At 45.9% G+C, this 12,208-nt stretch overlaps 1 protein-coding gene and 1 long non-coding RNA gene across 3 annotated transcripts in view; one reads left to right on the plus strand and one right to left on the minus strand.

The window, feature by feature from the left end:
* MIB2 (MIB E3 ubiquitin protein ligase 2) overlaps nucleotides 1-5,176 on the minus strand; it is a 54,480-nt gene extending 49,304 nt beyond the window's left edge. For both annotated transcript variants that reach the window (XM_053962671.1, XM_053962670.1), the window contains exon 1: nucleotides 4,938-5,176. The gene's annotated coding sequence lies outside the window, so the exon portion shown is untranslated. The remainder of the gene's footprint in view (nucleotides 1-4,937) is intronic.
* Nucleotides 5,177-5,304: 128 nt separating this feature from the next.
* On the plus strand, nucleotides 5,305-7,610 carry LOC128798845 (uncharacterized). Its single transcript, XR_008434564.1, has 2 exons — nucleotides 5,305-5,357; nucleotides 5,994-7,610. It is a non-coding gene; the product is annotated as an uncharacterized LOC128798845 (long non-coding RNA).
* Nucleotides 7,611-12,208: the final 4,598 nt, after the last annotated feature.

Here is a 12,208-nt window from a genome sequence, read left to right on the forward strand (position 1 = left end):
TTTCAATCATCTAGAAATAGAGGATCAGACAGAAACATATTCCAACAGTGAGAAATCTGTCTTGGCAGTGGATTTCAACTGTGCTCTTCCTTGACATTGCTCTAATATATTTCTCAGAGGCAAGACCATCTGGCCCAGAGCTGATGGTGTGGAGCCCTGGTAAAGCTCAGGTCTGCATCTCTCTCACACCAGCTATCAACTCCTATTTACCACTAAAATCTGAGTTCAAGCACTTAAAAGTTCATAAAACCCCAATCTAATGACATGATTGCCTTGCCTGTCCATAAAGTCAGTAAGTGTCCCCAAAGGTCATTCAAAAATCAAAATCCTGATTTATGGCAGGAGTGAAAAAAAATCAAGAGAATTAAGAGATGGTTGTTGTCCTGAGAGGTGGTTGAACGGTGGGGCTGAGGAAGCACAGAGCTGTGGCTCACAGGTGTTCAGACTCTGGGACCCTCAGCACTGGTGGCACAAAGGGATTAACAAATCCTCTGAGTTAGGAACACAATTTTTCCTCCTCCTCCCCTAATTTTTCCAAATGAAAAGCAGGTCCTTCAGCGTGGCATGAGGGAGCTGGAGCATAAAACCTGCTGGATCCCTGATGAGCCTTGATAGCAACTTGAGATTCCCCTTCAGGCTCCCAGAACGGTCAGCACTGCACTCCTGCCTGCTTTCAGCCTGCAACTTGCCCTTTCTGTGCTCTGGAAGCACAGAAATCAGAAGAAAGCACAGATCAGAAGGTTTAAATCTAATCTCTCCTGACATGCCTTTGGCCAGGCAGGCTTGTGGGAGCAGAACAAATGAGGAGGAGCTCTTGCCTTCCTTACTCAACCCAGGTTTGAGGGGCAGCACATCCATCAGTTCACCTCCAGGTCTGTGCATTTTACAAGTCCAGATGTTTTCTTTGGGGACTCTGGAGAATCCAAGAGCGCTCTGCAGATGGGAAATGGAGCCTGAGGTACACGTGGGATTGGTGGCAGAGCCAGGAACAAAGCTCACAATCCCAACTCCAAGTTCTGCTCTCCACGGCCTGGTCACAGGAAAAGAATGAAGTTTCAACCCCTGATCCAGCATGCATCCCTAATTCCCTTGGGATTTCATCAGGGAATGTGGCTCAAGGTCTAAGATCAATCAACAGAATATCCTGCCAGCACATCAGTGGAACTACACTGATTCCATATTCCACAGACTTTTTCTATGTTCTTGGAAATTTCAAGCACTAGTACACAGGGAAAAGAATTATTTAAATTCTGCAAGTCTCCCAAGAAACAACAGACTCCACTTTCTCTTTGTTTAAGGAGAATCCAATGATCTCTCTCCCATCAGAGCTTCCAGGGAGAGTGTATGGAAAGGTGAGAGAGCACTGTATTACAATTCTGGCCACTCCAAAAACACCCTTGACAAGCCATGAATTAGAATTCCTGAGAAACAACCAGAACTCAAAGAGGACTCTCCATTCTATCCCTGGAAAACAGCAACTGAAGGGAAAGGGCAGGATCAGAGCTGCTGTGAGTGGCACAGTCACGTTCAGCACAGCCCTGAATCCTGCCTGAGCCCAGGAGCACTTCTGGAGCAGAGATGATGAGCAAGGCAAGCAGATTTGATGGGAACAGGCAGGGACAACACGACCTCAGAGAGCTGAACTAGGTTGGAGAAAGCCTTCAACTCCAGAGAAACCACCAGGAGCAGCCTCTGTGAGCAGCAAAATCAAACCTGCACAAACACAAGGCAGGAGATGAGCTCGTTTCTGAGGCAGCAGCCACAGCTCAGAGCATTCTGTGCTCCTGAAGCCACCCACTTCTACATCAAGGCAGCTGAAAAAGCCATGGACATCCCTCTTCCCAAGAAAAAGGGAAGGAGACAACTGCAACCACCACACTTACAGTACTCCCACAGTTTTTTGCAATTTCCCAGACATTTGGCAAAGTTTTAGTGGAAAAGGCATCCCAGTCCTTCCAAACAATCCCAGCAGTGCCCATTGCAGACCAAAGCAGGAGAATAACAGATTCTTCGTACACGGATTTGGCACAGGATTTTTGCAGCCACAGAGATCCAAACACGCACCCAAAATAAATGTCAAAACATATGATGCTCTACAGCAAAATCAGAATAAGCAGAGAATTGTGCTGAGCCAAGTATCACACAAATGTGAAGCTCCTTCTCATGGCAGTGACTCACAGAGCTGTGCAAAGAGGAAAGCATAGGAAACACATTCACCTTTGTGAAGCCTAAAAAGGAAATAACTCTTCAATAAAACAGAGCCTGTGGTGATGCTGTTAAATGACAGTCTGTTAATAATGCTGCAGGCAGCCTGAAGGAACTCCTGCCCTTCCACCACAGAATTAAATCAGTCTGAAAAACAGGCATGAGGTACTGAGGATAAACCAGTGGAAGAGCTGGGACTACAGAGAGTTACCTGATACCCAACTACTGCCCTGTAAGTTAAAAAAGAACTTTTTAAAGGAACCAACATGTGCCCAAAAGATGTCACCTGCTCCAGACACAAACACTGACAACTCAGAGCAGAAAGCAAAGCTCAAAACAGGGCAAGAACCTCTCCAGCTCCTCCAAGGCTGTGGAAGCTTCCCATTTCTCATCTCTATTATCTACTTGTCACACAGCATCATTCCCACCATAAAAATGTGGGATGTGGTTTATTTACAGGAGCTGCATCCCTTGACAATTCACTCTTCCTGATCCTGAAACCATGAATGAAAAATTCAACAGGTAATCAAGCACAGAGGAAGGTCCTAGAAGGATGAACAACTGCATCATTCTTCACAGCAAGCAGTTTCAGGAAACCAAGGAGTTGCTAAACAGAGGAGAAATAAAAATGGTATCTCATTTGAGCAAATACACTCCTCCTATAGCAACAGAGAAGTGCAGAGGATGTCATGAGGCTCTTAGCCAAAAAGAGAGAAGGTTCAGCAGTAAAGCCAAGCTCAAGTGACCTCCATGAAGGTGAGCCAGGGCTCGCTTGCTTCTCAGTGAGGCAGAAATCAGAATTTGTGACATTCAGAAAGTAATTCTGCAGCTGAGCATGGGCAGTGACATGAGAGCAAACACCTTCAGTGCCTCCAGTGCAGCTGCACCAACTTCTCTGGGTTTATTCTGCGTTTCGTCTGGCCCTTTCTGCCTCATTCAGTCAGACTGGAAATTCAGAAACACGGCAGAGAAAAAGCCACACGTGCCTCGGCTCCGAGCTTCCTTCCTCACACGCTCCAGGGAAAACGAAATTCCCGGCAGGAATCACGGCCCCAGCTCAGCCAGCCAGGCCTTACCTGCAGGACCTGTCGGGGAACAGGACGGCTGCTCACACCCTCCAGGGCGGCCGGGAAAACACCGGCGGAGCTGGAGCAGCAGCAGCGCCCGGGTGCGGCCTCAATCCCGGCTAAAGGGGCCAGAACCACCCGGGCTAAAGGGGCCAGAGCCACCCGGGCTAAAGGGGCCAGAACCACCCGGGCTAAAGGGGCCAGAGCCACCCGGGCTAAAGGGGCCAGAACCACCCGGGCTAAAGGGGCCAGAGCCACCCGGGCTAAAGCGATCAGAACCACCCGGGCTAAAGGGGCCAGAGCCACCCGGGCTAAAGGGGCCAGAGCCACCCGGGCTAAAGCGATCAGAACCACCCGGGCTAAAGGGGCCAGAGCCACCCGGGCTAAAGGGGCCAGAACCACCCGGGCTAAAGCGATCAGAAACACCCGGGCTAAAGGGGCCAGAGTCACCCGGGCTAAAGGGGCCAGAGCCACCCGGGTTAAAGGGGCCAAAATCACCCGGGCTAAAGGGGCCAGAACCACCCGGGCTAAAGGTGCCGGAACCACCGGGGCTAAAGGGGCCAGAACCACCCAGGCTAAAGGGGCCAGAACCACCCGGGCTAAAGGGGCCAGAACCACCCGGGCTAAAGCGATCAGAAACACCCGGGCTAAAGGTGCCGGAACCACCCGGGCTAAAGGGGCCAGAGCCACCCGGGCTAAAGGTGCCGGAACCACCCGGGCTAAAGGGGCCAGAACCACCCGGGCTAAAGGGGCCAGAACCACCCGGGCTAAAGGGGCCAGAGCCACCTGGGCTAAAGGGGCCAGAACCACCCGGGCTAAAGGGGCCAGAACCACCCGGGCTAAAGGGGCCAGAGCCACCCAGGCTAAAGGGGCCAGAAACACCCGGGCTAAAGGGGCCAGAGCCACCCGGGCTAAAGGGGCCAGAGCCACCTGGGCTAAAGGGGCCAGAACCACCCGGGCTAAAGCAGCCTCAATCCTGGCTAAAGGTGATGGAACCAGCCAGGCTAAAGGTGCCAGAACCACCCGGGCTAAAGCAATCAGAACCACCTGGGCTAAAGGGGCCGAAATCACCCGGGTTAAAGGGGCCAGAGCCACCCGGGCTAAAGGGGCCGGAGCCACCCGGGCTAAAGCAGCCTCAATCCTGGCTAAAGGTGATGGAACCAGCCCGGCTAAAGGTGCCAGAGCCACCCCAGCTGAAGGGGTCTCAATACAGGCTAAAGCTGCCACAACCACCCGGGCTAAAGCAGCCTAAATCCTGGCTAAAGGTGCAAGAACCACCCGGGCTAAAGCGGCCTCAATCCCGGCTAAAGCTGCCAGAACCACCCGGGCCAAAGGGGCCAGAACCTCCCGGGTTAGAGAGGCCACAACCACCCCGGTATAGGGGCCTCAATCCCGGCTAAAGCTGCCAGAACCCACGCTGGCTGAAGGGGCCAGAACCACCCCGGCTAAAGCGACCCCAATCCCGGCTAAAGGGGCCAGAACCACCCCGGCTAAAGCGACCCCAATCCCGGCTAAAGGGGCCAGAACCACCCCGGCTAAAGCGACCCCAATCCCGGCTAAAGGGGCCAGAACCAGCCCGGCTAAAGCTTCCAGAACCACCCGAGCCGCTTCCAGCTGCCCCATCCCGAGGGGAACGATCCCTGAGGGGAAAAGCCAGGCACGTACCTCAGCGCCAAGGCAGAGCCGAGGATCCCCAGAGCCACAAGCCCAGCGCTGCGCTCGCCGCCGTCCCTCCTCCATCCCCACAGCCGCGCCCGGGCGGGCGGAGAACGCGGGCGAAGCTGGGCAGCGGGGCTGGGATCCGCCCTTATGCCCAGGTACCTCCCGGTGTGCCTGTGGCAAAGCCCCCCTCCAAGCCCTGAGCCGGGCCGTGTCCCCGGAGCCGGGCCGTGTCCCCGCGGCCGCCGCGTCCCCGCGGTGCCGCTGCCGCAGCCGCAGCTCGGCCCCGGGGCCGCCCCGCCTGCGCTCCCGCGGGCAGCCGGGAGCCGTAGTTCCGCTCCGGGCGCTCCGACTACAACTCCCGGGAGGCCGCGGGGGAGCCCAAGGGGCGCCCGCGGGGAGCCCCAGGCCCGTCTCGGCTCGGGGGTGAGGGGAAAGGTTCGGGGCAGTGCCCGGTTTGGCCGGGCGGAGCGGCCGCGCAGGCCGCGGGAGGGATGAGGGAGGGATGAGGGAGGGATGCTCGTGGGTTGCGTGTTTGGGGTGTTTAGGATCACTCAGTCCAACAAGTCCTCGGTTTAGGGGGATTGGATGTTAAAAGAGTTGGGTATTAGGGGGAAATTCTGCCGTTTGAAGGGGGTGAGGCACTGGGAGAAGTGTAGATCAGCCATCCCTGGAAGTCTCGGAGCAAGCTGGGATAGTGGAAGGTGTCCCTGCTTTGAAATCCTCCTCCTGTCCCAGCCTTCTGCCTGGAATGAGATCGTGGGCGGCTGAAGGGCCACCACAGGTGAATCTGAACGCCTGAATCGTGGAGTGGGTTGGGTTGGGTTGGGTTGGGTTGGGTTGGGTTGGGTTGGAGGCGACCTTAAATATCCCCCAGCTCCAACCCCCTGTTGTGGACAGGGACACCTTCCACTAGGCCAGGTTGCTCCATCCAGCCTGGCCTTGAAGCTTAAAGCATAGGACTGCTGCTTTTATAATTACCTTCAGAGGCAATTCAGGAGTTTTTGTCGTGTCTGTGACGATAACAGTGATGACAGTGCTCATGTGACTCTCTCCTGTCAGGTGCAGGACGCACAAACTCCGCTGAATTTTGCCCCCGCTGAGCTCAGAGACACCTTGAAAACTCGGGTTAAGCGAGGTAAAACCTTGCCAGCATTAATGCCCTGCACTCGTATGGAATATGAGCCAGACAGAACATGAGGAGTGTGGCAGCAAGGTCACAAAAAACATCCCTCGTGCCACCCCAGCACCACCAGAGCCCTGGGAGTGAAGCAGAGGGAAGAAGGGCATCGGGCAGCAGCATCGCCTGGGGCTCGTGGAGACGGAGGAGAGCAAATTTCTGAGACAGTGTCAGGGCACAGCAGCTGTTACCCTGAGTTTGGTGGCTACAGGCTACAAAGGACCTGTCCAAAAACAAGCTCGTCACTGCCACTCGATAAAAAAACACGAGGACTCGGTGTCCCTTGCCCTCTGTGTTGCGTAAAAAGTGATGTTGGCCAGGCCAGGTAAACACACAGACTGGAAAAATGTGAATTTGTGAGAGCACGGAGTGAGGGGATTGATCTGCCTTGGTCCTGACACTGCTGCATTTCATGCATTTCATGCAGTTCATGCAGTTCATGCAGTTCATGCATTTCATGCATTTCATGGCCAGAGGGTGAAAAGCGAGTGCTAGGGAATATTTTGGGATGTGCTCAGTGGGTCTGAGCATGCTCTGGTGTTCCCTCCCTCAGCTTGATTTTTGCCAGGCAGATTTATGTTAATGTAAAGGTAAAAATGAATTTGTGTTACTGTAAATGTGAAAATTATTTATGTTAATGTAAATGTAAAAATTAATTTGTGTTAATGTAAAGGTAAAAATTGTTTATGTTAATGTAAATGTAAAAGTGAATTTGTGTTAGTGTAAAGGTAAAAATTATTTGTGTTAATGTAAATGTAAAAGTGAATTTGTGTTAATGTAAAGGTAAAAATTATTTATGTAAATGTAAATGTAAAGATGAATTTGTGTTAATGTAAGTGTAAAAATTATTTGTGTTAATGTAAATGTAAAAATGAATTTGTGTTAGTGTAAAGGTAAAAATTATTTATGTAGATGTAAATGTAAAAATGAATTTGTGTTAATGTAAGTGTAAAATTATTTGTGTTAATGTAAATGTAAAAATGAATTTGTGTTAATGTAAGTGTAAAAATTATTTGTGTTAATGTAAATGTAAAAATGAATTTGTGTTAGTGTAAAGGTAAAAATTATTTATGTAGATGTAAATGTAAAAATGAATTTGTGTTAATGTAAAGGTAAAAATTATTTATGTAAATGTAAATGTAAAGATGAATTTGTGTTAATGTAAAGGTAAAAATTATTTATGTTAATGTAAATGTAAAGATGAATTTGTGTTAGTGTAAGTGTAAAGATTATTTGTGTTAATGTAAATGTAAAAATGAATTTGTGTTAGTGTAAAGGTAAAAATTATTTATGTAGATGTAAATGTAAAGATGAATTTTTGTTAATGTAAGTGTAAAAATTATTTGTGTTAATGTAAATGTAAAGATGAATTTGTGTTATGTAAGTGTAAAAATTAGTTATGTTAATGTAAATGTAAAGATGAATGAAGGTGAGGGCAGTTGTGAAGATCCATTCATGGAGTTTTGGGCTCACTCAATAAATACTGAGATAATTCAGGACTTATTTTTGCCAGTGCTTGTTCTAAGCTTGCACATCCAGGCTCTGAGTTATGTCAGGTTGGGGGTTTTTTCCTAAGCTAATTTCTCTTTAAAAAAATAAAAATAAAAACGAAATATTTTAAAACTTAGAATTCAAGCTAATCTCTGTTTAAAAAATAAAAATTAAAACTGAAATATTTTTAAATTGAAAAGAATTAAAATTCAAGCTAATCTCTGTTTAAAAAATAAAAATTAAAGCCGAAATCTTTTAAAATTGAAAGTAATTAAAATTCAAGCTAATCGCTCTTTAAAAAATAAAAATTAAAACCTAAATCTTTCTAAATTGAAAGTAATTAAAATTCAAGCTAATCTCTGTTTAAAACATAAAAATTAAAACCGAAATATTTTAAAATTGAAAGTAATTAAAATTCAAGCTAATCGCTCTTTAAAAAATAAAAATTAAAACCGAAATCTTTTTAAATTGAAATTAATTAAAATTCAAGCTAAAAACAACATTAAAAATTAAAATTAATTGTTTAAAATTAAAAAAAAAAAAATCAAGCTAGTCTCTCTTTTAAAAAATAAAATTTGACTGTTTGCAAAGTTACCTTCTCAGGCATCATCAGCCCAAAAAAATCACTGGGTCAAAAGGCAGCAATGAAAACTCAGCTCGAACATTAAGGAAAATGTGGGCATTGCAGCGTTTGCTGCTGGCGTTGCCCAGCACTGAATACTGGGGACAAAGCTCTGCTGTTATCCCGTTTTTCCGAGGGTCGCAGCGGGAATATTTCTTTACCCACTGGATGCCGCTGTTCACAGAAATATTCACGGGCTTCCTTCAGCACCTTCCGGCAGCCAGCCTAAGTGGATTTATCTTTTTTTTTTTATTTTGTGGGAGGGAAAAAATTGGGTTTTTTTCTCCCCCCCTCAAAAGAAATCTCCTTAATATTTTGAACCTTCCAGACCTGGCCCAACTTGGGCCACTTGATCCCTTTGTGATGTTCTTTGGAGGTGAATGTTTCGTCAGATCAAAATGTATTGGTGGGATAAAAATATATTTAGCCTATATAATTATAAATACATATTTCTATACAGGCTGCCCAAAATGTGTTTTCGGGATCTGTAGAGGTATAAAATATCTCTATAAAATATTTTTTTTTTTAAATATATATCTCTACATATATCTATCTATCTATATAGAGGTATGTAAAAATGAAATATAAAAATACAAAGATATAATATATAAATATATAATAGGTACATAAGTAAATATATAATAGTACAATATATAATATATATATTCTAATATATGATTATAATATATATTTATATATTATATATTATATATATAATCGTACAATATATATAATATATATTAAAATATATATAATTTATTTTATATATATATAATATATTTTATATATATTAATATATATATAATATATATTATATGTATTATAATATATAATATATATAATTATATATTTAGAATATATATAATATATAATAGTACAATAATCATGTATAATAGATAATAATATAGAATATCGAGTATAGAATATGATCTTGTATATTATATAAAAATAATGAGTGCATAAAATAAAAATAATTATATGGATAATTTATATAGTATAAAATTATAAATATATGAAATATATAAACGTATATATTCTAAAATATTAAAAAAATATAAAATAATCCCCCTCAAGTGCATGTCCTGCAGTGCTGTTTTGCATGCTTAATACAGGGAAAAAAAAAAATTGTTTTGGAGAATCCAGTCCTCAAAAGCAGAGCCTGGAAGAGGCAGCAGGAGCCACTGGTGTCACCTGCAGAGGCAGTGACCTGGATAAAGCAGCAAGGATGAGTGTGCTCCCACTTTTCAGGGAAAAACCGATGGTATTTATAGCTCAGCTCAGCCTCAGAACAAAGCAAAGCGTCCTACATCCCTCCAGTGCCCAGCCTGGGGAATTAACTTTGAGGAAATTCGGTTCCACCTTTTATTTTCTCCTCTGAAGAAAAGGGAGCCACAGCTTAATAGAGCCCGAGCCCAAGGGGGGATTCCTCTTTGTTCCCTCCCTCCTGGCACTGAAAAAACAGCTGGGAAATGTAGCAAAAAGAATAATTAAGGGTGGCAGGACCAGGCAGGGGACAGACCCTGATCCTGTGCCAGTTCTGCTCTTTGAGGGGGATTTGGAGTCCCCTCCTCTTCCTCCCGTGGCTGCTCCACACAGTATCTAGGGCAGGATGCCTCCAATGCTCAGCATCACTGAAAAATTAGGAAAACTGGATCAGTCTTCTGGCCTCTGCTGAGTGCCAGGTGGAAAACTGGCTGAATTCTGGGATGGCTGCGCCTAAAACCCAAGGTTGTGTGGAGGAGGAGTCAAATAGAGAAAAGAAACTCATAATAAACTGCTAAATATCAGTTTAGCAATTTATTTTTTTATTAGCAATTTTTTTATCAATAATTTTTTTCTCCCTTGCACTCTGCCCACTTCCTCAGGAAAAAAAAAAAAAGAAAAAATAATTTTAAAAAAAGGCAAATTCCCGTTCAATTATTTAATTATTTCACGTGTTTCAGTGTTTCTGACTCTGGGGTTAGAGGGTTTCAAAATCAGAAATGACTTCTCAGCCTTCCCTCCCTAATATGGTTTATTTGTTGTGCACAGCATATGGGATCCTGCAAGGGAAGCCTGTCCACGCTGCTGTAATTAGCTGCTGGTGGTGACAGCAGGCATCTTGGCTTCTTTATTATTGTAAAATTCTCAGCACTGTGTGATGGGATGGGTTTCTACCACCTCGGAATGCTAAAGGCTGGGAGAGCAGAGCAGAGCCTTGAAAATCCCAAAGTGATCCTGAAATCAGTGGGATTACCCCAGCCCTGAACCTGAAAACAATCCTTTCTTTTTTTTTTTTTTTTTCCTGCTTTTTTTTTTTTTTTTATTTAAGCAGCCCACTCATGTACCCCAGTCGAGGCCTGTGTGGCTGTAAATGAATATTTGGCTTTTTTTATTCCTGGGAAATTGGGTCCTTGTGCCTCCCTGTCTGTGATGCACACACAGGATTTTATGAATCCTGCTGTAAATCTTGTCAGATCTTGTCCTAAATCAGAGTTAATTTTTAAAAGTGAAACTGCACACAGCAACTACTCATAAGGATTTTATGAATAGTCTTCCTGCTATAAATCTTGTCAGGTCCTGCCTTAAATCAGAGTTAATTTTTAAAAGTGAAACTGCACACAGCAACCCCACACAAGGATTTTATGAATAGTGCTCGTGCTGTAATTCTTGTCAGGTCCTGCCTTAAATCAGAGTTAATTTTCAGAAGTGAACCTAACCCAACCCCACCCTTCCAGGCCTTGATGAACCCCTTGCAAGCCCAGGTTTGGTGATTTTTTACAGTCACTGGCTTTCACTGAAAACCCAATTCAGGAAATCCTGGTGCTATTGCAGGCCCTGGGAGGGTCACCAGGAGGAACAAGCCATCCTTGCTGCAGGAATGCTGAGGAAGGAGACACTGCAAGGCTGCTCATTCCCCACTCTCCCCTCCTGTGGTGCCCAGGGAAGGGGATTCGCTGCCGTTCCCTCTTTTCTATCCACACAGCAAGACAGGGAATCTGGTGGGAGCAAACTGCAGAGGTGGGTGTGAGGAGGCAGGGAGGACGTGCCCATGGCCAACAGCCAAGGAGCAGGGGAAGAGGGGGTGATTGGCAAAGTTTCAGAGAGAAAAAGCTGGAATTGCAGCATGATTGTCCTGTGCTGTTGATGTCTCAGGTTCAGCTTTTCTATTTTTCACATTCTGTGCTGATGCCTCAGGTTCAGCTTTTCTATTTTTCACATTCTCTGCTGCTTTAGTGTGTGGCTCTGAGCTTCACATGAGGGGATGCTGAGCTCTGTGCACAGAGCAGGGAGACAAAACAATTCCTGCTCCAGCTGGGCACCAAGGACAAATGATCCAAAGCTCAGGCCCAGGAGCACAAACAGCGTGGGCTGGAGAGAGAAAAACAAGCAGGATGGGAGTGCATGGGCTAAAGCTGGAATGGGACAATCAACTCCAAGGTGCAAATGGAGCAGAGCTGATCATTTTGTGACCAATCATCCATTTCTTGGGACCATTTGGGTTCACCTTGGGTGCAGCCCTGGCTGGGCTCTGGTGCTGCCCAAGGTGGATCCATTGAGATCCTTTAAATAAATCCCTGCTTTATTCTTCAGCTCTGTCGATTCTCTGTTCCAGCTCAGCCTCCACAAGGCATCACTGTGCTCCTCAGGGTGTTTCAATGCAGGGCTAAACCTGCACTTACCCATCAATGCATCATCTGCAGAAGAGGGGCTTGAATTACTTTGCCCTAAAGGGGCTTTTTCCTGGTCTAAATGATGTAAGGAGGGCTGGGAGGGCTTCCCACGAGGTTTTTTTATTGAGTGTTATGTAAGAAACAGAGCTGGAGCTCCTTGAGGTTGACTTTGCAGGCAGTGCTGGCTGGAAGGAGTGGTTTTGTGCAGGGGAATTGGCTGCTGTGCCTCCAGCCACGGGATCTGGGAGAGTCACAGGCGCTCCTGCAGATTTTATCTCCCCACGCAGCCCCTGGGATCGCACAGGGAGGCAAATCAACAATGTGCCTCAAG

Source organism: Vidua chalybeata, chromosome 22 (assembly GCF_026979565.1).
Source record: "Vidua chalybeata isolate OUT-0048 chromosome 22, bVidCha1 merged haplotype, whole genome shotgun sequence".
NCBI lineage: Eukaryota > Metazoa > Chordata > Aves > Passeriformes > Viduidae > Vidua > Vidua chalybeata.